Raw genomic sequence first — 26,735 nt, forward strand, 5'->3', positions numbered from 1 at the left:
CCTTACCTTAATTGTAGGTCAGTCATTGAGGTGGGAAGAAAAGTTCATAAGTAGATCATGGGAGGAGAGGGGGAAGAAGAGAAAATCTGATTTTTATCAGGCATAATGGAAAAAATGAAATCTAGCCATGTTCGTGGAGTTTCCTCCGTGGCTATCGCTGTGCCAATTTCATCATGAAACCTTTGCTTTCAGAAGCCAGACTCCCTCCCACACTCACACAGGTCCTTATTTATTCTGGGTCATGATTTGAGGTAATCTCATTGTCACCCAAATGGAATGAAAGTTTGATTTTATTTTAGCAGCATTGATGCTTGCCAGGAAATCTGTGAGAAATATATGGTTTGGTTTCAAGAGGAACTACAGGTGTTGGGGGTGTGGGGATGGGGAGACCAAAAGTCAGACTGCCCTAGGGTTACTACATATTCACAAGGAAAATTATTTAAAGGGCACAAGGAAATAGGAGTAATAGAAGGGTTCTGATTTTATTGCCCTCTTTTGGCTGCTCATATGGGTCTCATTTTAAATATATCACTTTTGATGACTACCCCCCACCAGAGGGAAGCTCGGGTATCCTTATATTATTGGGGTTTCACTAGTGTATGCATTGTTCGATGTCTCTGCAACCCCACCCTTTCCTTTGTGAGGAATGTTTGAATGCCAGCCCTGAACTATTGTGATCCTTCCCTGTTCGCCACCAGGATTTTAATCCTTGGAAACAAATACACACCGGATCCACCAGGAGTTAATGAACTTCTGTGGCAAGGTTCATGTTGGCCTGACCCCTATGGTAATATTTCATATAAGGTTACTGGTTGGGGAGAAATCAAATTTCAGCTTTGAACATGATTGACAGGTGAGCACAAGGAAAAGAAAGACATTTGGTCAGATGGGGAATTTGGGGAAGAGGAGGACAATTCCATGAAGTTTCTCAGGGATATTAGAAATTATAAGCTTAGATATGAAAAGTCCAATATTTTATCCTCTCAAGAGGGTTCCTTAGTTTATTCTCAGAAAGTCAATTTGGTTAAAGGAATTTAGTAGTAGAGCCTTATAGCAGTGGACAACTGTCTCAGCAGGCCCCGGCTAATTTCAACCACATGAAGCCTTATGGCTTGTTGAAGATCTTGAAATAGATCACAGCCATTTTGGGGAAAAGTGAGCTGCTCTTCCCTTGGTCCTAGAAATATTATTTGGACTATGTTTCAGTTCTAATATGCACTCCAAAATATCAATTTGAGTTGTCTCTGAATCTAAATGTTAATTCATTTATTTTTAAATACATTTTTATTCTGATCTTTCATTTTAACATGGTCTGAATTTCCTCTGCATCCCTTTCTTTACCCTCTCCCAGAGAGCTATCCCATACTAATTCATTTCTAAGACTGCGTTTCTAAGACCCTTACAAACAGAGAATGGTTGGTTCAAATCAGATGAGCCGTAGTGATCCCCCTATATTAAAAATACTTTCTATCATTAGATCACAAAAACAAAATCCTGGCATGTGGGACTTCTGGATGTCATACTGTCTCCCTTTGACCCTAGGGAAACTTTTCAGGGATGGTGTGTCATGTAAATGATTATGCCACCGTGGTTTCCATGGAAATGAGCTGCGGTGTGACTCGACCTTCGTGCTAGGGTGGGATGTAAGGATGAGTTTTCTGCTAATGATGGAGAATTGGCCCCAGACGTTTGCTTTTCAATCTGAACAGTATGAAATTAGGCAATCTGGATTAGGTGGTTTTCTTCTTAAGGGTAATCTTAGGTGAAAGTTGGTCTTCCAAACAGATTCCCTTGTTTTAAAAATGGAATGATACACGGATCTGCATGATGACAGCTAAGGTCATTCCAGGTTTCCCTTGTTCAGCAAAGACCTTCTGAACCTTTGCCAAGAAAAGCCCAAGTGTAACAGATTGGTCCATGAGCATTTTGGGCAAGATAGGTACTTCCGATCCTTGGTGACTAGATTACAGATTGCATGCTACCTTTGGGAGCAGCTCGTTCAAGTGACTCTATCTTTTATTCTTTTAATAAACATTTCGCTCTAGAAATGGAGCGATATAATTACAGGGATTCTCTTCCCTCTTCTCTCCTTTCCTCTCCTCCCTTACTTGGTTTTGTGAAGACAAACATTCATGTATTTGTTAAGTGTTAGGAAGATTTTTATCATTTCGGCATTATCCTGAAAACCTCAGCCCACAGTTTCCAGCTTCCAGCAAAGAGGTAGGAGCTAAAAAAGGTACTTCTTTTAGTCTTGTATAGATATCTTCTTTTTGGTAAATATTTTCTTCCTCTTTTGCTCACAAAGATTTGGAAATGAAATCAAAGCAGCTTTTGTTGTAAAGAGCCAAGAGCCCTTGGTGCCAGGGTGGGGCACCGCTTTTAGAATAGCACTGGTCTGTCTTCTCTCCGCGTCTAGTCATTGGCTTCCCAACATTCCCTTAGGAGTTAAAGGCTCACCTCAGAGAGTGAAAGATAGTGAAGGATTTCAGCCAGCCTTGAGAGCAGGATGGGATGGAACCCTGATCGAGTCCATACCACTGCTCTCAAGTCAGCCTCACACAAATTATGATGGCAGGGAGCATCAGGCAGCCTGGAAAAGCCCAATGCTGGGGTCTTCTTTTTAATTTCCATTTAAATCATTCCTCCCCTCTCCCCCCACCTGATTTTTCACATGGCCTCCAGATTTCTTTCAACCACTCAGGCCTGGGCCCAATCCCGCCTGGCTGATTTAATCAATTAATTGTAGTAAAGCATTTGCAGGTCTCTGGGCCTAATGATGCTGCGTGAACTCCTATTATTCTTAGTCAGCTCTCTGGGACTTTCCGGGAGGTGTGGATATAAAGAGCAAAAAAATGTTATGTGTTTGGAAGAAACAAAACGACTAATGCAAAAAAAAAGTAGCTAGAGCTCATTACTTATAACGCAACGATGCCTCCTTGAAGAGCTTTCATTATCAATGCATACACAGGCGAGTGTACAGACACACACCACCTGCCAAAACTCCGGTACCCCGCTGGCTTTATTGTCAGTTTCTGGTCCCAATGTTTCCACTCTTTTCACCTGCTGCTTGTAGCTCTGATTTCCTCAACAGCACCCCCCCAAAAAAGAGAGAGACTGTAACTTTTTTTACCCTCCTGACTTCCAAAGAAATTCTCAGCCATAAATTAGCTAAGCAGGAAGATTTTTGCTTGAAATGTTTGGAAAAACGCCACGGTAAAAAAATAAGCCAATGAAAATGGCCCGCTGTGCCCCGCTTTCAAGCGTGGCTGCTCTACAGGAGAGATAATAAAGATATTAGCACTCATATAATTTCAGATCGGAAATGAAACCAGACATGAAGAAACAGTCGCTCCAGCTGTTGAGTGGAAATCAAAGTAGCAGTGGGGATTACAGGTACAGTCACTGGAGACAGCCCAGCTTCTGAGGGATGACCTCAGGTGGAGGCTGCTTGCAGATATTAACACCTAATTAACAATCCACCAGAGCACCCTACCACTTAATCACCAGTGAGGTGAAAATGACAAAAAAAGAGGGGTACAAGCAGGCAGGCAGGCAAACGGAGGAGGAGTGTGCGGGTGCGCGTGTGCATACACACACGCGCACACACACACACACACACACACACACACCACACCCCCTCCACCATCCCTGCCTCCTCCCAACACATCATCTAATAACTGGTTATTCACACACAGCTAGCCAAGGCTCCTTTTTAGTCATTTCAACCTATTGAAAAGCACAGTAAGTTCATTTGCTAGCAGGAGAGGCAGTGGAGGTGAGAATTGAATTGATCTGAAATACTCTGAAAAATTGACCCACAGGTCATTCCTAGTTTAAATTGGGTTCCCCAGACAAAGTTCCTTTCTTCTCTCCTGCATGCTGCTTTTGCTTCCAGCCAAGTTAGCCTGCGTTGTGTAATTATTTAAACGTCCTCTAATGCCAGGGTTCCTTCCCCCCACCCCCTTCAGTGTTAATCAAAATAAAGACCTTTTGTTACTGATGATGGTTAATTAAAGGGCTGGAGTCTATACCGCTGGGGTGAGCTGCTGGGGTATTTATATATTGGAAGGAGTTTCATTCTGACTCAGTGCTAGGCAAGGCTGCATGAACTCAGGCCAAGTACAGGCCTCTTAGCCACCTTGAGCATGACACGCGAGATTAGGAGAGTTCTTTTCCTGGCAGATCTGCAGTCCCCATTTAGACACTGCAGGTGCATTGCATTACCTGAATTACCTTGACGAGAACCTGGTCTGCAGCAGCTGATTGAGAGAAGCCAGCAAGTCACCAGTGGGGCATCTGGGCATCGCTTCTGAGCTGTGCTGGACAAAGGGCACCAGTACTCAAGTAGCTGGTCCTTTGAACCCCACCTCAGGAGGTTACCCTGTGTCCAAGTGGAATGTGTGTAGCCCAGAACTCAGCTACTGTGTGATGCTGTTTTGTGGATGGTTCCTGAATTTATGGTTATTTTTCTCTACCATACAGTAAAGTATAAAGGGGGGGGGTGGTGGTGATGAGAGGGAGAGGTGGAAGGGAATAGGTGTGAAAATGAGTTGGATTGAACCTTTTTGGGGGGTGGACGAGGAAGGGTTTTCCTTATTCATTTGTCCTTCCCAGAAACAGTGCCAATGAATATAAAGTCTCCCATTCGCTCACATCCCTCTAACATCCTGCCCTGCTCCTGGGCACTGCTTTCTCTATCCTGCAGCATTGTTCTCCTCTCTCACCACTGAATAACCCTTTATGGACAAGTTATTATTTTAACTATTTTATTTTCTCTATTATTTTATTTCTTCATTTTGATGCCATGAAGAATGGGGGATCTGCAAGTAACATCGGAATGTAATTTGGGTCCAGGAAAGTAATATTATTCTCCATTTATCACCACTATGAGGTTTCAGAAATAAAGGGAAAGCAGAAGATGTATCTCCAAAGCCATAGCACATCCAGCATTGTTTAGCTTTTTAAATCTGGACCAGGGTAAATTGACAATTTGGAAAATTCAGATTCTTACTCAATAAGGAGGTCCCTGGTGATGAAACCTGGATACCTGAGGCAATTTAGAATATCTGAATTATTTTGATATTAATCTGCTTTTTTATTCTTTTCTGTCTGTGTGCGTGTGTAGGGAGTGGGGAGCACATCTCCACATTTCTGGAGACGTTTTTCAATTTTTTATCCCAAGTGATAGGAACCAGTGTGAAAATAATGGGTGTGTCCTAAGACTCCAGTTGCTGCAGACTGTCCCCTACAGACAAATAGGCACATTTGCAGCATTCAGCATCACCATCAGGTTTGGGTGGATAGGGTTGGAGTTGGAGACTTTGGCCTGGCAAGTCAAGGACACCACTCCATCCTCGCTGGGAGTGGGAGACCTCACTTACTCTGCCAAAGCTAGAAGCTTCTGCGGAGGCAGGGAAAAGCTGTTCCCCTGTTTGGAGGAGCCTAGAAGAAGGCACAGTTTGTTTATGTTTTTCTCCTCTGTTTTCAACTGACTGGCATTTTGATGCTGAAACCGCTTCTTTTTGGATGCTTTCTTCTCCTAAGTCTCCGAGAGAACCTCGACTATTTCTCTGTGACCGGGGTATTACTGTATCACTGAGTCCCCACCATTAAAAGGAACCTTTAGCACACTGCCATAGTTAAACTGTCAAATTTTCGTCCAAGGGAAGGAGAGTTCCTAGTGTGTGACTCCACTATCAATTCGACAGGAGAAAATTTGCAAGGCTGTTTAGAATGCAGTTATTCAGGGAATGCATCTTTCACTATTCCTTTACAATTTAATTGGAATTGGACTGTTGTAGGATTTCCGCTCAAAATAGTTTTTTCTTTTTGCTTTTGCAAGCTGCAGTAAAGTGGCTTGTAATTTATAATCAAAGTTTGGTATCGTTAAACTAAACTGTAAAAACTGGCTTTGGGGCTTTGGTTGTAAAATAAATATTTGAAAAATATAGCGATGAGGCTAGTGCAGTGGAACCCTCATCAGTACAGTATCTGTGTGTAGGGATATATGTATGTGTATGTATTTTTTGCAGAGGTGGAAGCAAAACCAAGACTGAAAAACATATTACAGAAAGGTGACATCTGGGTAAACATATGAGTGGGGGGGATACTGATGACAATGTGAACACAACTCTTGGAATTTCAAAACGAATCACTAATTGATTCTCTAAAATCCCTTACTTACATTTCCCATTATCTTTATGTTTTGCCTAAGATTTTTGCATTAAAGGGTAAAAGACTGTTCAGGCCAGAATTCTCTCTGTGTTGACTATAGTGCTTTTTAGCTAAGTTTTTTCCCCCTAACAAGGAAGCTCATTTAGAAAGAAATGTTTATGTGAAGAGCTTGTCAGTTGGCATTTTTACTGGTGCGCTAACCCAAAGGTAAAATATAAAGCCATGTCTTTTCCTCACTGGCTTGTTGTTACTAGAAGGGTTCCTCCCTTGTTAGCTTGATAAATAATTTTACTAGGGGGAATCTGCTGAATTTTTATGCCTGCTGTCTCTTTTCTGCTTGCTGCAAATAAATTTCCGCACTCCGAGGGCACTAAAACTCCAAACACATGGTATTTTCCCACTTTGCTGCCGGTCGTCTGAAATATTTATTTCATCTTCTGTTTTTAATTAATTTTTTTAAAGGAAAACACGTTTTGCAATTACTATCAAACAAAGATCAGCCGTGTACTTCTCTGCATCTTCAGGCTAAAGTGACAAGTTTGGCTTTTCCCAGGGAGGGGCGAAGGGGAGCAAACCTTGGGTCTGTTTGTTTTTATTTTTTTGGTTTTTGTTTTCATATTGAAAACAACTGTTATTTATTGGTGGAACAAAGTGAAGGAAGTTTTGTGTCACAGATGATCATTTCTGGCATTTCCACTTTCAATTTCAGAGACATAATGAAATAAATTAATAGAATGATAGAATACTAGGACGAAATGAAATAGGGGAGGGGATGACAGGGGCCGTGAATGTGATGAAAACTTTGTAAAGGAAATAACACGCTGTGGGAAACTGGAAATGACATCAATTATAAATAGCTACATAAATACCCAGACTGCCAACAGCATGTCCATTTGGGCTTGAATTTAATTTGAACCAAGGTCAGCCTGGTGCAGCTTTCTGGGCTTGAACAAGAATGTGTGGTGAACCAGTATGTAAATCTGTGTATATGTATTTATGCATGTATATATGTATGTATATGCGTACGTGGACAGAGAGACAGGGAGACAGAGACTGGGTTTCAAACCAGTATGTAGATGAATATTGACTGTGTTTCAAATGATAACTGGTTTGAACATAACACACACATACGCATGTGTATACACACATACATACACACATTTACATGGCTGATATTTGGCTAATTTGAAAGATCCATGATTTTATCCGTACTCATACTCCTGTACCATATCAGATCCAAGCTCCCACAAACCTTTTCATCCTCTGTTACGCGTAGCTACATTGTCCCACTAATATTCCCTAGAAGATCTATCCAACATGCTTGGTTGGCATTTTTTGGTATGCAGTTAGTACCATGTATCCATTTGTTTTTATTCAATTTACCTCTTTGCACTCTATGTTATATACTATCACATTCTCATAGATTTATAGCAAGAGACAACAGATTACATTTAGAATAACTCTTTAATTTTACAGATGGGGAAACTGAGGCCCAGAGGTTGGTTTATTTTCTTTGTTTAATGCTTTACTCAAGGTTACTTTAATATTAAGGAGTAGATATGGAATTTGAACACAAGACCTCTGATTTTAGATCCAGTGCTTTTTTCACTGAACTTCACTGCTCCTCTACAAAAGTCATTTCAGTGAAATGCCAACAAGTTTATATACTGATAAGATATTTATAAATAAAGGTGGGGAAATGATGACTTATCTTGTTGCTGGATGAGGCTGTTGCTGGAATTAGTGATATATATTACATGATCTTAGTAACTGCAACAGCAAAAATGACCAACTTCAAAATGGCAGAATTCCATATGGCATTCCAATCAGCAGGTGGATCTTGAAGCCTAGTTAGAGAACAGAAAATGTTACCAAGGTGCAAAGATATTGGAGACATACTTTAAAAACAAGGCCATGAGCATCAGTAACCATTTCAAGGTGACCTGAGAATTAGGAGGTAGAGATAGAGATAAGCCAGATCCAGATTTCCCTGGAAGGAAGATGGATAAGATGAGGAAAAATTGTAGAATTGCACATGTACCTCCATCTTTCTCAAGCACCAAAAGGCCAGTGATCTTTACTGTGAACTTATACTTCCCCAAGGTCCATTCTTACAACATTTGCAAATCATAATTTTAAAATTAGAAATACCTTGATCCTATGGTCAAAATGTAGCTACATTTTTTATTGAAATGTACCTTGAACATTCCAAACTCAGACCATTTCTCTACTAGTTAGTCACATTCCAATTTATCAGGGATTTCAAAGTTCACTTGGGTCTCTGAGCTGTGGAAGATGAATGTACTTTTTCTCCAACTAGGTGCTCATTTCACATGCAGTTCTGAACAGTAGGTAATGCAAAGGACCTGGATATATCCTCAAAGCAGTTTCACTGTAAAAGGCCCAAACACAAGTGAATTGGAGGAATTTGTTGTTGTTCTTGAAAGAAAACTCATCTTTCCATTTTCTTCTGGTCACCTTGAATCTCTGCAGCAACTCACCTTCGTTTGTATGAGCCCCAAGATCAAAGGAATCCCCTGGCTTGTCAAGAATGATAAGGAATTCTTGTGGGTTCTCAAAGACTCCAGTATCCTTCAATATCTCCAAAACTTCATGACTGTTCTAGTGTGTCTCTCTTGTTTCAGGCAATATGTCAACATGAATTGAAAGCTATCTGAGAAACAAAGATTTATACATAGTCAAAACAGTAAGGGAAGCTTGGAGGTTGTGTATTCCAACCTGTTCCTTTCACAGAAGGGGGGAATGGTGAAAAAAAAGTAGTATTCATTCAACAAAAATTGATTAATCACCAGCAGAGTTCTTGCCTGTTCATCCATGGAAATAAACAGGTAGATAAGACATGGTTCCTGCCCTCAGAAGCTTATAAATACAGAAAAGCCAAGTTTTAAGGAGTAAAGTGATCTTGGAGGTCATTTGGTCCAATCCTATCATTTTATAGAGTAGGAAAGTATAAATTTAAAATGCTATCAGAGGTCCAGTTTTACTTTAAGAGAGAAAAAGGGTACAGATTATCCTTTATTTTAATAACAGAATGTAATAAAATTTACCATTTGCCCAAGGTCAAATTCAGAGTCATTCACATACTAGCTGTGTGACCCTAAATAAGTCACTTAACCTGTATCAGTCTTAATTTCTTCAAGGGATAATCATAGCACCTTCAACAGAGTGTTTCAAGAATTGAGTGAGATGACATCTACAAGGCACTTGGGAAACTCTAAAGCATTTATATGTGTTACTTGTGATTTTTATGATTATTATTTTATTATCATTCTGGTATGGTAGAAGCCTGATTTTGTGGAAATTGAGTATTTCTTTACCATTAATTGGTCATGCCCCTGATGAAATAACTTCTTGTGTTAACATAGTGTTTTATGGCTTACAAAGAGCTTTCACAGTGAGGTCTCACTTGATACTCCAAAGAGCCCTACAAATATTATTAAAATCCTTTTATAGATGAGGAAATTGAAGATGGAACAGAATAAGGGAAGTGATCTGCCCAAGACCACTCTGGTATTGAAGGTCAGGGCTGGGGATGAACCTAGAATAGAGGCTCACAGAACAAAACATTTGGAGTTTGAAGATATTATTTAGTAGGCATTAAATAGTGTACCACTGTTATTTTTATAAACGAGGGAGCTGAGGTTCAGGAAAATTATGTGAATGATCTAAAATCACACAGGGAGTAAATGGAAGAAGCAGGTTTTAAATCCAGTTCTTCTGATTCTAAATATAGTCCTTTTTTTTACTACAAACTTGTAAGGAGTAAAATTAATTATCTGAGGAGTCCACACACACACACACACACACACACACACACACATATTTTGAAAAGCTTTCTCTTTAAAAGGGAATACCTCCATCTCTTTGAGAAGCTAATATTGAGATTCAGATCCTTAATCTCACTCAGGATAGTGCTAGAAAAAGTGACTGATGAAAAGGAAAACAAGAGGGAAGATAGATGGAGAGGAAGGTGGCACAGGACAAAGTATATCAGTTCTGGCCCCCACACTTAGCCTTAGAGAAACTGTTACTTCTGACCATCCCTCTTAAAATCTTCTCAACTTAGAATCCATTGTAATACATGGGAAAGAACATCAGCTCTCAGACCAGAGAATATGGTTTCAAATTCCCTGTCAGAGAATTACTGCCTGGATGATCTTGGGCAAGTTTCTGACTATTCCAGGGATTTCATTTCCTTTTTTGTAAAATGAAGACCTCTAAGGTCTTTTCCAGCTATAAATAATATCAATTAATGGTATACATATACACACATATGTTTACATATACACATACACATATATACACACATATTTAACATCATACATATATATATATTCCCTTAAGGTTTGCAAAAACTTAAAAATCTTATCACATTTGATTTTCACAACAACCCTGGGAGGCAAGTGCTATTATCATTCCCATTTTGCAGATGAGGAACTTGAGGCAGGAAGCCGCTGAGTAACTTGCCCAGTCTTACACAGTTATAAAGTGACTGAGATGGGATTGTAATTCCACTTGTCCCCACTATCCACTGTATTCCCATATGCCTTAGGAAGAAAGTAAGCAATGGAGTTTTCTCACCTAATGGTACTGCCTAGTTTTCAAAGAAGTCTCCACATCTGGTAAAAATAAGTCACATCTCCATGTCCCTCTTACACAGCATAGAATTTGACATACAGTATCTCATCTGATTCTCACATTGACCTGTGAAAGAGATGGTATCCAATGATTTCCATTTTATAAAGGATGGGAAATGAGGCTTAAAGATATTCAGTAATAAATAATAAATAATTTGCCTTTAGTCACATAGCTAGTGAGCATCAAACTGGAGTTTTCTGATCATGAGTTTGGGGCATTTTCCACCCCAGTGCTTCTCATTACTCTAGATGAGATTCCAAGTTGTAATTTAGCACAGGAGACACATTGAAACAAGCGGAGGGGAAAGGGAGCTTGGAGTCAGGAGCCCCAGGTTCAGATCAGTGCTCACACACTCACTAGCTGTGAGATGTCAGGCAAGTCTCAATTCTGAGAATCTCGTCTATAAAATGCCAACTCTCTGTGACAACTGATATGTAATTTATGGTTTCAAATAGCATTTTACAGATATTAACTTACTTGGTATCCTTGTGCCCATTTTAGTAATGGGAAAATTAAGTCTGAGACAGATTTAGTGACTTGCCCCAGGTCACAGAACTATCAAGTGTCTTAGATAGGATTTGAACGTAGGTCCTGGTGACTTTATGTCCAGCGCTCTGTCCCCTGAACTAGGCTGCCTTGAGTCCATAACACTTGTACTCCTTAGTACACAGGGTCATTTTAATGGACACATCTGAGAAGCTTTAATGCACCATGTGAATGAAAATTATTACTCAGACATATTTGATGATAATGAACATGATAGAATGTGCTGATGGAAAAGCTGTTCCTATACTTTCTGCATCTCTTCTTGTATCAGTCAGTCTTTATTAAGCACTTACTATGCATTGAGCACAAGATGTACAAAGAAAGGCACCAAAAAAAAAAAAAAAACCCAGCATAGCCAATCTCTTACTTTCACCACTTGGTACCCACTGTAACAGAGTCTAATTTGAATTTAAATATCATTAGTCAAATATCAGTATTAACCAAAAATTTAAACAGCACCTTGCTAGACTTTTGTCTAAAGAAGAGACTGCGGACCCAGGCATCTGATAAATGTGAGTCTGGACAGATACTTTTGACCCCAGAGCCTGAGTTTCTCCACTCCCTCTTCCCCTCACTCCCACCCCAGGAAAAGATTTGCTTTAAAGAATATGGTAATTTTCCAAGGGATGAAAAAGGGCCCTGTTAGAAATCAGGAAGGAAGATGGCTAAAGTCTAAAAGTGGCTTTGAACCAAGAGGCCAGATATATTACCTGCATAGAGGAGACATGCTTTATGCCCCAGGAGTCCGGAGCATCCAGGGAGAGGAAAGAATGGTGTTATCATCCCAGGCCAAGTCCAACTTAAACGCTTCATTCTGTAGATAATAGTGAATGAGGAGTCAGGTCAGATCATGGGCAGAAAGGATCTGTCTTAGTTTTAACCAGCCAGAGCAGTTAATTCTCAGAGCAAACCTATGTGTTCTACACTTTTACTGTATGTCTTTTATAACTGAGTGGTTTTTCAGACTCAGCTATATGGAATAATTAAAAATCAAAGTCAGAAGCAAACTATAATCTCACAGAGCTCAGTTTCTTTTTCTAACATTATCTGCCATTGGAAGTTCATCATTAAGACCCTATCCCAGGAGTCCTTAGCCTGGGGTTATGAACTTAATTTTTTTTTTTGATAACTTCATTTCAATATAATTGATGTCCTTTGTAATCTTATGCATTTTACTTTATCCATTTATTAAAAATATTCTGGGAAAAGGTACACAGGTTTCATCAGGCTGCCAAAGGGGTCAATGATACAAATATAGATTAAGAATCCATGTGAGCCTATCCTAGACTTCACGTAATGACCAGTGATCTAAGGGACAATAAAGCTTAGGGGAAAGTCTACTAGATCAGAATCAATATTTTACTCAAATTCTGGTCCTGGCATTTACTGCCTTTCAGACCATAGTAATATACATTTGGCCTCTCTGAGATTCAATTTCCTCCTCTTTAAAACAGGGCCATGATACACACTACGCTTGAAAAATGGCATGTTGTGGTGGACAGGAAGCTAGTCTTGTTGTCAGACCTGAATCTTAGGAAAATCAGTTTCTTGGTAATTGGAGTATGGCCTAGAGTGAGGAGACACTTGATGCAGGGAGACCAATCAGAAGGCTATTGAGGTAGTATAAATAAGAGGTAATGAAGTTCTGCACCAAGATGGCAGCCACAACAGAGAAGGGACACATATGATAGATGTTATGAAGGTAAGAATGATAGAACTGGCAACTCATTAGATAGGGGGGGTGAGAGAGAATGAGAAGTTGAAAAAGAAATGAAGTGGAGAGCCTGAGTGACCAGGAGGGTGGTGATACCCTCAAAAGAAATGGGAAAGTTGTGGGGAGTGGAGGGTTTTGGGGAAAAGATAAAGTTTTGTTTTAGACATACTGAATTTGAGATGGCTATTGGATATCAAGAACTCCAACAGGCAACTGGAGATGTGAGACTGGAGAACAGGAGAGAGATTAAGGCTAGGCAAGTGATCTGATAATTATCTACATAGGTTGAATCTGTGAGAACTGATAAGATCACCAAGTGAAATAATAGAGAGAGATAAGAGAAGAGGACTTAGGACAGCATCTTGAGGGGCAGTCATAGTAATTGGGTATGACCTTGATGAACATCCAGCAAAGGAGACTGAGTGGTGGTCAGATCAGTAGGAGAACCAGGAAAGAACAATGTCACCAAAACCTAGAGACTAGAGAGTATCCAGGAAAGGAGAGAGATTAAGAAGAATGACAACTGAGAAAAGACCATGCAATTTGGTAAGAGACCAACAATATAGAGAGTAGTTTTAGTTGAATGATGAAGTTGGAAGCCAGAGTGCAAGGCATTAAGAGAGTCAAAGGAAAAGAAATGGAGGCATCTAGTGTAGACAGCCTCCTAAAGGAGTTTACCTACAAAAGAGAAAAGACATATAACTAGCAGCAGAGGATGAATCAAAGGAGAATCTTTTCGAAGATGGACATGAATGTGTCTTTAGGCTGCGGGGAAGCAGCTGAGGAGAGATTGAAGGCTAATGAGAGGGTAAGGATGATGGAGGGAGCAAACTGCTGGAAAAGGAGAAATGGAATAACTTGTACATGTTGAGGGGATTGCCTTGGTAAGGGGAAGTACCCCTTCTTCTTGGGAGATGAGGGTGAAAGAGGAGAATGTGGCAAAAGGTGTCTGAGTGATCTGAAATGAGGAGGAATGGAGAAGGAACTTTCAGCAAATGGCCTCAGTTTTTTAGCGAAATATAAATCTCAGCTGAGAGGATGGAGGGAGGGGGAGCCATGTGAGTTCTGAAAAGGGATGAAAAGATTTGGAAGAGCTGCTGTGAATAGGAAGCTAATTATGGAGGCCTAAAAGGATTGTCTTGCCACATTAAAAAAAAAGAGCCCAGTGGAGGTGATGTAACATAAACTTATAGTGGACCTAATCAGGACAGTTTCATTATTTTCTCCAGCACATGATTAGAAATGAAGGCAGAGAGTGGTGGGAGTAGCCCAAGACTGGATTATTCCTTTCCAAGGAAGAATTAGAAATCAAAGGGAGGTTGAAGAGCAGGTTTGGGAGTTGCAAGGCAGAGAGACAGATAGAATGACAACCGATGATCAGGAATTTCAGAGTTTATGAACACAGAATGGATGCATTTTTGGGTGATCAAGGAGATGGCCATCTCTGTATGTGGCTGAAGGGGGATGAAGGACTAGTCCTGGGAGATGAGCAAGTTGAGAAACTAAGGGAGTATCCATCAATATGCATGTTAAAGTCTTCCATTATTAGGGCAGGAATAAAGGAGAAGAGAAAGATGGTGAGCCAATCATTGAACTCATTGAAGAAGGAAGAAGAATGTCTTAGAGGTCTGTAGATAACATCTACCAGAATCTTGACTGGGTGATAGATACTGATGAACCTCAAAGAAGGAGAGGCTGCTAGTGGTGGGTGGTAGAGCAGAGCCTGAAAGTGGCAGTGGGGAGCAAAACTTATTCCACCTTTCCCACAAAACCAGTGAACTGTAGTAGCAGTGAAAATGTAGCCAGTGCTGTAAAGGATGACCAGGGAGTCTGTTATCAGGAGGGAGCCAGGGCTCAGTGAGTACAAGGAGACAGAGGGAATGAAAGCTAGTTTGTTACTTTTGGAGCAGGCATTTCAGAGAACATAATGGAAGGGGTAGTAAGGTTTAGAGTGGGGTTGGGTGGATAGCCATGGAAATAATGGAGCAGTTAGCAGGGTACCAAGAATAGAGTTGGAACAATGGCAGCTGAGAGTTGGGTTTAGAATCAGAGTTAAGGAGGGCATGATCAATTGGGAGTATACTAATGACTGTGGAATTATATCAGGTAGATCATCTTTATCCATAATGGTTCAGCTTGGGAATGGAGTTACCCCAAGTCATCAAGCAAGAGAGTGGAAATGGAAAGTGGAAATAGAGAGTGTGCCTAGCTAGACACAAGACAACTGCTGTGGCTGGAAAGGGTGCCTAGAACATGATGGAAGGGTAGGAAACTCTATTGGGTAGGGGCAAACGAGGTGACCGCTGTGGCATTGGCCAGTGGGAGTGGCCAGGTAGAATTTATATAGATGCAAACTTTGGCTCCATTTAGAGGTAGAAAAATAGCAGCAACTCTGTAACCACTTGAGCTGTCTAAAAGCAGAAATGGGCTGCCAGGTTAAGAAGTTCTTCATCACTGGGAGGTCCTCGGATAGAGACTGGGTGATGTGTTGCCAGGAATGCTGTAGAAGCAGTTCCTGTTCTTCATGGCTCCGTATTTGGAGACAAAGGACCTGAGCTCAAATAGTGGTACCAGGACCACCACTACCTTTGTGACCTTCAGTGAATGTTAACTTCTCTGGGTCTTTTTCCTCATCTTGAAACAGACAGTTGGGTTAATCTATCTTTAATGTCCCCTCCTAGTTTGGAAGTCTCTTCCGAGCTTCTGTGATTCCCCTGTTCAGCAGATCTTCCTCCTAGTCTGTACACTCCATGAGGATAGGAACTGTGTCTTCATTCTTGTTGCTCTCTCACAGAGAAGCCCAGCACTTTTCCCAAAGGAGTATTATCTAATGCATTTGAGTTGAATGAATGAATCATTCTGTTCCATTGACTGATTGGTCTGTGGAGCCCTGAGAGTTAGGATGGTAGTGGCTAGAGCACTAGATTTGAGTTTGAATCCTACCTCAGGATACTTATTAGCAGAGTGACCCAAAGTAAATCACTTGACCTCAGTTTACTCATCTGTAAACTGGAGGTAATAATAGCCCCTGCCCCCAGAGTTATTGTGAGGATCAAATGAGATATTTGTAAAGCACTTCAAAAACCTTAAAATGAGATATACATTTTTGCTATCATTATTATCTTTCTCCTCTGCCCTATCAACAAACAGCCATCAAATCCACTGTTTCCTTCTTAGAAGAAAACAGAGACTGAGAGCAGAGAGAGGCTATGAGCCCCAAAATTGCAGGGCCCTGACATTGGTGGGCCTGCCTGAGTCAAAGCTATTTTTGTCTCCGACTCTTTTTTTTCAGTCTGTGGAATAGTCTGGGTCCCACCTCCTCTTGACCACCTGAATGTGCTTTGCCTTTACCCAGGATAAAAGAGACTTATGTGAGTTAATTGAATTACTGCCTGCTTTGTTCAGAGAGCTGTGGCAGCAATATCATAGATTGCCATCCTTTCTCTGTCTCTTCTTCATTGTCACCAATACTGGGATCTAGTTGGGGGTGGGAGTGGAGGGGACTCATGGCCAGAAGATTCAACAGGCTTCCTCGTTAGGGGGAGGCAGGGTCACATGACTCCTGTGACCATCGATGAGTAGTTACAGGGCCCATCTGTCCCTAATACATTTGTTGGATCTTCGGTATAGAAGAGGAAGGCACCTCTGAGGCCATATCAAGTCACATGGGCTTCTCTTTGAAAAGGTTCCATCAGGTACCATGGCTAGAGAGCCCTCCCACAACTCCCACAAGAGCTCAGCCTAAAGACCCTTTCAGGGAGTCCTAGAAGTTTCTGAACCTAGCCCAAACTGGCCCATGGCTCCAATACACTCTGTGTTGACAAAGACCAGCAAAGCACATTCTCTGAGCACCAGAGCGAAAATAAGGTCTTCTTTTCTTTTCTGATTTTTAAAAATTTTTATTTTTTTAACTTGAAAGTTACTTTAAAAAAAAAAAAACCCTTGGGGTTTTCTCTGGAAAAAGATAAGGAGAATGAGTAGAGAAGGAGGGAATTTAAAAAAACAGCAGGAAATGAGCAATCTTGGCAACTCTGGCCTCCTGGACAGAGCACTGGGGCAGGAGCCAAAGGACCCGGGTTTGAATCTTAATAGCTGTGTGACCCAGGACAAGGAAATTAATCTCTCAGAGCTGCAGTTTCCTCATGTGAGAAGTGTCAAGGTTACTTGTAGGAAGCTGGGAATCACAATGGAGAGAGCCTGAGCCTAGAGTCAGGAAGACTCCAGCTCCAATTTGGCCTCAGACACCAACTTGAGCAAGTTATTTAAGCACTGTCTGCCTCAGCTTCCTCACATGTAAAATGGGGATATTATTAGCTCTCACCTCCCAGGGTTGTTTGTAAAGGTAGAATGAAATAGTATTTGTAAATTGCATTGCAAACCTTAAAGAGCCATACAGATGTTAGCTCTGATTATCATTGTATTTATACCTCCAGTGCTGAATACAGTATCTGGCACATAGTAAGCCCTTGATGTTTTTCTCTCTAAAATTTTTTAAAATTATTATTATTATTAATTATTTTGGTGGTACAATATATAGAGCTAAATCAGACTAGACCTAAAATCAGGAAGACTGGAGTGTTTAAATCCTGCTCCTCTTTCTCTCTCTCTCTCCCTTTCTCTCTCTCTCTATCTCCTCCTCCACCCTGCTGTGTATGTCTCAGTCTCTTTCTGTTTATGTGTGTCACATTCCATCTCTTGTCTCTCTCTCTCTCTTTCTCTCCTCTCTCTCCCCATGTCTCTGTCTCTCTCCATCCATCTCCCTCTCATTTTCTCTCTCAATATCACTTTTTCCTCTCTTCTCCCTCTCTGTCTCTGTTTCTCTCTTCCTTACCCCATGTCTCTGTGTCTCTCTTTATCCATCTCTCTCACTGTCTCCCTTTCCTCTCTCTTCTCTCTCTGTCTTTTCCCCTTCTCTGTTTCTCCCCCACTTCTTTGTCTCTATCCATCCCTCTTGCATTCTCTCACTCCATCTTTCCTCTCCCTTCTCTTCCTATTCCCCTCCCCACTAAGTTTGAAGAGATTTAAGCTCTCAGTAAAATAATGAAGTTGAACTACATGATCTCTAAGGTGCTGTCCAGCTCTAAATTTTAGAGGCAGTTAGGAAGCACAGGGCAAAAGAGGGTTGGTCTGGAGTTAGGAAGAACTGAATTGAAATCCAGCCTCATGTACTTACTATCTGTGTGACCTTGGGCAAGTCACTGAACCTCTGGTTGCTTCAGTGTCCTCAGCTGTAAAATGGGGATAATTAAAGCACCTACCTCACAGAGTTGTGAGGATACAGTACCAGGCATGTTGTTGGAGCCATATAAATATTTATTCCTTCCAAATACACAAAACTCAAATTTGTAGTAAAATGAAAAGAGGACTGGATTGGGAGACAAAAGACCTGAGTTCTAATCTCTGACCTGCTCTGTATTACATGCAAGTCATTGCCTCAGTTAGCCTTTTTTGTAAGAAAGAACAAGTGAACAAAAAACCATTTATTAAGTATTTTCTACGGTGTTACTCAGTTTCTGCTCAGTCATGTACAACTCTTCATGATCCCATTTGGGGTTTTCTTGGCAAAGATACTAGAGTGGTTTGCCATTTCCTTCTCCAGCTCATTTTACAGATGAGGAAACTAAGGTAAACAGGGTTAAGTGGCTTACAGTTAGTGAGTATCTGAGGCCAGATTTGAACTCAGGAAAATGAGTCTTCCTGCCTAGAGGAACTCCAGGATTCCACTGCATCACATAGCTGCCCAAATTTTCATGTGTCAAACTGTAATATCTGCCAAACCTGCCCTCAAGCAGCTTAATAAGGGGGAAAAATACATATAGGAGAATGTGGACTAAAGGGTACTTTGGTCTGGCTAGTTACAGGGATGGTAAGTGGGAACCATAAGGGGATGGGTTGACACATTCTCTCCAAGAACAATGGCAGAGTTGCTTTGATCATGGAACTGGTGAGGAAAATGGAGAGGAGTTGGGGATTTGGCAGTGTTGTCAAAGAATATTGTCCATAGTCAGATAGGGAGTAAAATTAAGCACCATGGAGATCTGTCTAAAATAGTGGGTGAGATGAATCAGTCACCAAACAGGAGAGTGGAACCTTGGGACAGATGTAGTAGATATGAAAGAGAAAAGACCTCCAAGGCATGAAATCTGGTCTAGGGAGCAAGGAGGTTGACAGGTCTATCCAGAAAATGTCTAGCAAGTAGTGGTTAAATCTTAGATCCTGAGAACAGATAATAAAATATTTCCTTCTTGTTGGCAGAGAATTAGAGCAGAATACTACATACCTCTTCAGATGGTCATTGTGTGGGTGTGCTTTTCCCCTGTTTTGATTTGTTCCTAGGGACAATCTGATTGTTGTGTGTGCGCTCGCGCGGGAGCCCAAGCTTGGCAAATTTCAGAGGCTGGATTTTAGAAATTATTATAATGTACCAGGAGCATCAAGAAACCTTATCTAAAATGTAATGTTTGAAAATGATGGGGTTGGGTGCGATTATTTACGGTAACCCTTCCAGCTCTGAATTTCTATGATCATTAACTTTGGTGGGCTTTCTGAGTATCCCTAAATGCCTGGCAGGACTGCCACAAAATAAATTTCTATAAAGTACATTTGATCTATGGGATTAAAAAAAAACAATTCAGGGGAATATATATGAAACAGAGCCCTGGCATCCCCAGACCATCTGGAAATTCTGCAGACTCATCCTGAATTCAGTTTATCCGTCTTCCTCCTCGCGGACGATCAGAAATTCTGAAGTTTGTCCAAAACTGGCTGCTAAGTTTTCCATTTGGAAACAAGAGGGCTTTGTTCTCCGGCTACTCCTTTTCCCAAATGTGGTTTCCTCCCCTTGGGACTCTCACTTCAGTAGCACAGAAGGGAATCTCTTTCCCCGATCTGCGGAGACGTACCCTGCCCCTCACCTCACACTTAGGGGGTGTTTCCTCTGATGTTGAAGAGGCTCCCCTTTACATGACATAGAAGAGCCCCGTGCCCCGTAGGGCCACGGACTCCTAGAGGGAAGGAGACAGTTCAGGCAGCCAAGAACTCGCCCCAGCTGACAGTTTCTTTCTTGTCTACGCTTTACTCCACGACTTTGACCAGCTGGTACTGCCCCACATCCCAGGTGCTGGATTGGAAAGCCCCTTCTGTATTTTTACAACACCCTCTGGACAGCCCCCCTGCCGCCTGGAGAAGGAGACTCCATCTGGCCTCTCCTCCATCCCACCTAGCCTGAGTCCCTTTGTCTTGATTCTTTTATGTTTCAAAGCTGCTGTCCCATCAGGCCCCTCCCACTTACCTCCATCGAGTGGAACTCTCCCTAAAGACCTGAGGCCCCGCCCACCCACAGTCTGGGGAGGGTTATTTCTTTCCAAGCTAATCATGAGACCAGTCCCAAATTCCCAGAAAGGACTAGAGCAGACAGACTGGGATATAATGAATTAGAGATAGCGAGGGGCGGGTCTTAGAACTCCAAGGTTCCTTAGAGAACAGCTAGTCCAGGGATTCGTAGCCAGATTTCAGGGTTATCCATGACTGTGGATGGGGGGAAATGCGTCTTTCCTTCATTATAATTGGTTTTCTTTGTAATTCTGTACATTTTATTTTATGCATTTAAAAACATTCTGAGATTGGCAAAGGGGTCCAGAACACACACACACACACACACACACACACACACACACACACACACACACACAAGAACCACTCATTTATTCCAGTTCATTTTAAAAACAGGAAAACTGAAGCTAGAGAAGTTGAATGATTTGCCCAAGGTCACACAAGAAATAAGTGTCAAAGGCAAGGGCTCAGACTCCAAATAGAGCATTCTTTCCTGCCCATGGAAAGAAAGTTTTTAACCTCACTCTGGCATTCAAAACCCTTTACAATCTGCATTTAACCTGCCTGATCATGTGTATCTCTTACCATTCGCTTTGTTATTCCAAATTTTTTCGTTTCCAACTTTTGTCTTTCCTCATAGTGTTAAGGGGCTGTCTCTTCTGTTTCTCTGCGTTTCTGTGTCTGCGTGCCCGCACCTCTTCTCTGTCTCTCTTGTCGCTCTGTCTGTCTGTCTGACACACGCACATGCACAGGCACACACATCCCTTCCCCTCCTGCTGTCAGTGGGGCAGAAGTGAGTCCTACATTCAGATACTGACATCTCCATGTGGTATCCCCCAGTAGCCACCCTTGATATTCAGTTATTAGTGGAATAGCATGAAATAAACCCGGAATTCCCAGATCTTCCCTCTTTTGTTTCTGGAGCTCTCTCTCCCCTCAATATCCCCTTACCAAAGGGAAGGCTTAAAATGTGGCAAAATAAGCCCTGAGTTAGGAGTCAGAAGACCTATTGTCTGCTGTGCTTATGACCTCATGAGATCCATTTCACCTCTGCAAATCGAGAGAGTGGAGCTGCGGTCTTCCACCTGGGGTCTGAGGGTAGTTGGAGTGGTGTGGTCAGTGAGCTGACGTGGGAAAAATAAGATATGTCCATTTTCACTGACCTTTGGTTTCCTTTGGAATCCTTTGTATTTTATTTACATTATTCTGAGCAGTGGTCCATAGACTTCACCAGATGACGTAAGAGGTCCATGACAGAAAAATGGTTAAGAACTCCTAGAAAATCCCTGAGTTCCTCTCCAGTCCTAAATTCTATGATCTTAGGAGCACAACTAACTTTTTTCTGCTCTCTGTCACAGTCACATACTATAGAGACTCCCAAGTTGGGGAACAGAATGCATTCTAGATGAATTAAGGTCAGCTCACATCTCTACAGCTGTTTACCAAGTGTGATTTGAGCCTCAGTTTCCTCACCTGTAAAATATATCAGTACTTCTTGAATCTGTGATTTCATAGGTTTGAGTGTTCAATCCTCTGCTGGTGTCCCATTCGGGGAGTTCTCCTGTCTGTGTCTTCCTGTCATTCCTTCATAGTGGATCCTCCCATCTCATTGGGAATCTTTTTCTAGATTAGGGTTTCTTAACCTAGGGGTCCAGTAACTTATTTTTTTGTAATATTTTCAGAATTGTATTTCAGTATTGTTGACTTCCTTTACAATCCTATATTATTTTATGAATTTAAAAACTTTTTGAGAAGAGGCTTATGGGCTTCACTAGATGCCCAAAAGATCAGGATACACAAAAAATGACCCCTGCTCTAGGTCATTTAAGATCACATGGATACACTGAACTATCCATCTATTATCCTTCATTCTCTCTGCAACAATGATGCATTTCTTTTTTGGGTAATTTGTACATTCCCTTGATGGTATCTTTTATGCCCCTTCTTACAAATAAATTATTGTTGGTAGATCTGTAAAATAGAAATCTTGTTCCAGTCCCTCTCAGGATTTCTGTGGACTAAAAGCACTTTGTAAATCTTACAATGCTATAAAAATATGTGATTTTATTTGCTTATTTGTTATGTTATTCTTTGGGTTATTTGTTGTTATTATTATTATTATTCCTACAATAGCCCTATGATGGATATAGTTCAAGTGATATCCTATTGGGGGCCTTAAATAGTAGATTGCTGAGTTTAGATTTGATCCATAAGAACTAGGGAGTCATTGAGGGTTTTTGAGTAGAGGAGTATATCCTATTAAAAAGTGATATTTGAGATGCTCCTGGAAAAGGAAAATAATATGGTCCAGGTACTCCATCTTCTGCCACCTACAGTGCTCTGTCAATGATTTATGTCTGGCAGCTGAGAATCTTGGACACCAAAGGTCTTGCCACACTCACATGACCAAGAACAGCCAGGATTATCCTCTTTATTATCAGGGACTCATTTCTCTATGGGACTCTTCTTCCCTGTCACACAGGGTAGCAACATCCAGAGTCCTACTGGTGCTTGTCCAAGCCCAGGCTGCAGCACTGTCCAATGAGATTCTCCTCCAGTAGAACCGATGCCTGCAACCCAGCCTGACATTCTAAGCCTGAGAGTCTAACTCCTGACCCAGCTTTTCCTGGCCGCTGGATGTATGCCCAGGAAGAACCAAAATCTTCTACTGCCTCATTCTACTGTTCTCCTTTTCAGAATGAGAAGATCGATATTTGTTGGCCAACATAAAGCCCAGAGACAAATTATGCAAGGACTGCATGAGTCCCTGCCCCAAGTGCCCTGAGAGGTTGCAAAGGAAGGGGGAAAGGGTCACCTTTGAACCATGAGGTAGCGTAATAATAATAGCTGTGGCTCCCATTCTATAGCACTTTAAGGTTGATCAACTCAGAACAATTCCATGTGGCAGGGAGTGCAAGTATTAATCCACCATAGTACATTTCAGGATAGTTCCCAAAGGAATGCAGCTCCGATGGAAGTCAGGGGAATAAGGAATGAGGCCTTCTCTGGGTCCCTAGCTCTGTAATGGAGCCTAGGAATCCAATAGTAATCATATTTCAAGGATTTTGCCTGCACAGGCAATCTAAAAAGGATCTAAAAGACCCATGCAGGCCAAGCACCTGATTCTACACATGGGGAAACTGAGGCAGAGTGCTTATGGGATTTGCCCAAAGTCACACAGCTAGCAAGTAGCAGAACTGGAATTTGAACCCAGGTAATTCCATTCTAAATATAATGTTCTTATCCTACCAGCCTGCCCCTCCCTCCAGTAAAGGCCTCTACATTTTCATTCATCCTCTCCACAGTTAAGACCAGTTTTCCATCTTTGGGCCTACCCTCAAACCTTTCCCGCAATATAAGACTTGCCAGGGGTTGTACTGGGCTGGTAGTGTCTCTTTAAGGGTCCAGGGTCTCCTTCAAATGGTGAAGAGGTATGTTAACATTAAATCACATTTCTAGAGGGCTTGATGGTTTCTTTGCCCACAAGGTGAATATGAGAACCTCCATAGTGCAGGAGAGGAAATAGAGGTCAAGGAGCCTCAGTGAATTGCCCAAGTTTCTAACTTTGGTCTCCTGATTCCAAGATCTGGCCCATTCCCACTTTCACAACACCGCCTACCTCCCACAATTTGATTTAAAGTCCTTTCTTTGTGTGTTGTCCTCAATCCTTGGCTGCCACTGAACTCACTGTTCCCTCAGCCACCCTCTCCCTGTGTCTCATGGCTTTCCTTTCTTTTCTTTTCTTGCCCCCCCTTCCCCAACTCTGGCAGTTTCTGTGCTGCATAATAACAATAACTTGCATGTATATAGATAGCACTTTAAGGTTTGCAAAGCATTCTTACACATACAAGATATTCCAAAAATCTTGACCTTAATAGCTAAGTCTCAAAGTCTAAGTCTTAGCTTAAACTTCAATAGCTTAAAACTACGCTAAGACTTTGGGGACACCCTGTATCTCATGTGATCCTTGAAACCCTCTGAAGCAGGTTCTGTTATGCACATTTTACAGAGGAGGAGATTGAGGCCAAGAAAGGCTAAGAGAATTGCCTAAACTCCCACATCTAGGAAAGGCAACTAGGTGGCACAGTGGATAGAGTCAGAAAAAGTCATTTTCATGAGTTCAAATCTGACCTCAGACACTTACTATCTGTGTGACCCTGAGCAAGTCACTTAACCCTGTTTGCCTTAGTTTCCTCATCTGTAAAATGAGCTGGAGCAGAAAATGGCAAAACACTCCAGTATTTTTGCCAGGAAAACCCCACATGGGGTCATGAAGAGTCTGAGGTGACTGAAAAATGAGCAACACCACAGTTAGTAAATGTCTGAGGCAGGATTTGAACTCTGGTCTTCCTGACCCAGTCAGCACTCTATCCACTGCACTATCTAGCTGCCTTCTTATGATTATCTTATCTTGTCACTTGACTATAAGTTCTAAGAGGGCAGGGCCATGTCTCATTCAAACTCTGTAAGTCCTCTTATGTGGCAAAGTCCACACAAAATTCTGGAAGAAATCTGAGAAGTAGGGAATTACGTTCAATTGGATCAAGGAAGGACAAAGTGGAAGTGTATGAAGACTCGATATAAAAGGTAGCAGTAACTAAGTTGGTTCCTAAGGGAAGAGAGAATCTGCCAGATATGGCGAAAACAAAGGCAAAAACAGAGGAGAGGGCAAAGGGAGGGAACAGAGAGTGTTATTATGACTTGCCTCTTACTTAAACAGGGATCAGTTTATTCCCATTTGACAGGCAGGAGGGTGGAGGCTTAGAGAAGCTCAAAGACAGCCTATAACATCCCATCTATGACGCCTGACTCCCACTGTAGGCTATCCTTGGCCCATCTTTTCTAATAATATTAGATCAGAATCATCACAAGTCGCACAACATCTGAACTGGAGGACATTTTAGGCATCAATTTAGGCATTAATTACCCCTTATGTCTTACCCCTTGATTCTACAGGTGAGGAAACTGAGGTCCGAAAAAGGAAGCCTGAGGATATGAACTAGTCTGGGAGAGCTCATTTCATAGCCCAGTGTCAGCGATAGCAGCAACTGAGCCCAGGACCCAAGAGATGACCTAAGGAAGCCAATTAATAGTTGACACTGTCACCCCCCCTTCACTTTAGATTTCAACTCCCTTTTGAATTAGAGCCTCAGAGGTAAAATGCACTTTCTCTAATCTCCACACAAAATGGATTTTAGCAACTGGATTTTATTGAAAAAACCACCCCCTCCTCCCACCCCCAACATTTGAAAACATATTGTCTTCTTTCGAGTAGTTCATTTTGCTTTCCAAAGTGATTAATGAATTAAAGATGCAGTGTATTTATTCTTTTGCCTGATTACCATTGTGTAATAAATCTAAGCAGTGGGGTTTGTCGATAGGAGAAGACCAACCTGCCGCTTTGGAAACTAAAGGTTTATACATCAAGATTAGCGTCTAACTCCCAGACTCTGAATAAAATGCACATGTAAAAATAAATGGGTAGCTCAGTGGGAAGCCAGCTAGAAGACTGAAGTATGATGGTGCCCCTACCCCAGAATGGCTTGCCATAGCTGTCTCTGTTGACCAGGTGAGGAGATTTATGGAACCCAGGGAAACTAATGTTATGGTGTTGATCCAATCCAGTTCCATTCAGCGAACACTTACTAAGCTCTTTCTACAAGGCACTGTACTAGACCTGGAGGATGTAAAGATGAAAAAATAGACAGTGCCTGTCCTCAAGAAGCCTACCTTCCTCAAGAGTGACACAAAATGTATACAGATGAGAGCATCGGATTGGAGTCAGGAAACCTAGGATCCAATCATGGTTCTTCTATTAACTTTCTGTGTAAATTTTGGTCAGACCCCTTCTCTGTCCTGGGCCTGAGTTTGCTCATTTATATAACAGGAGAATTGGACTAGGTACTCCCTAGGTGTGTGGAGAATTTGGCAGGAAAGGGACTTAGAAAGAGCTAGAACTTGTCCTGCTTGCCCTCCTGGAGCTACCAGTCAGCAAGATTAATCCTAATAACCTCAGGGCAGCAGCAGTTAGTCTAAAACCAATGGTGGTTGAAGAAGCACTGTTTGAGATGTGCCTACCTACGTCATTGCTGGTAGGAAGCGTGGCCTGAACTCATATCATGTGTCTTCCACTAGTTTGTTGTTTTTCTTTGAGTAAGTTAGTTTTGGTCTCTAGAACTCAGTTTTCTTCTTTGTGAATAGAGGGAAGGGTATAGATTAGAGATGTCAATCTTGTGACACATGAAAAACTCCCTAGCGAGTCCCAACTGGATTAAAATTAAAAAAGAAAAATGTTTAACAAAATAAAAAA

The 26,735-nt window shown here is 41.5% G+C and overlaps 1 protein-coding gene across 2 annotated transcripts in view; it reads left to right on the top strand.

The window, feature by feature from the left end:
* The window catches only part of MAF (MAF bZIP transcription factor), a 489,475-nt gene that overhangs the window by 17,464 nt on the left and 445,276 nt on the right, over nt 1-26,735 (top strand). The gene's annotated exons all lie outside the window — the stretch shown is intronic.

Source organism: Notamacropus eugenii, chromosome 1, assembly GCF_028372415.1.
Source record: "Notamacropus eugenii isolate mMacEug1 chromosome 1, mMacEug1.pri_v2, whole genome shotgun sequence".
NCBI classification, from domain to species: Eukaryota; Metazoa; Chordata; class Mammalia; order Diprotodontia; family Macropodidae; genus Notamacropus; species Notamacropus eugenii.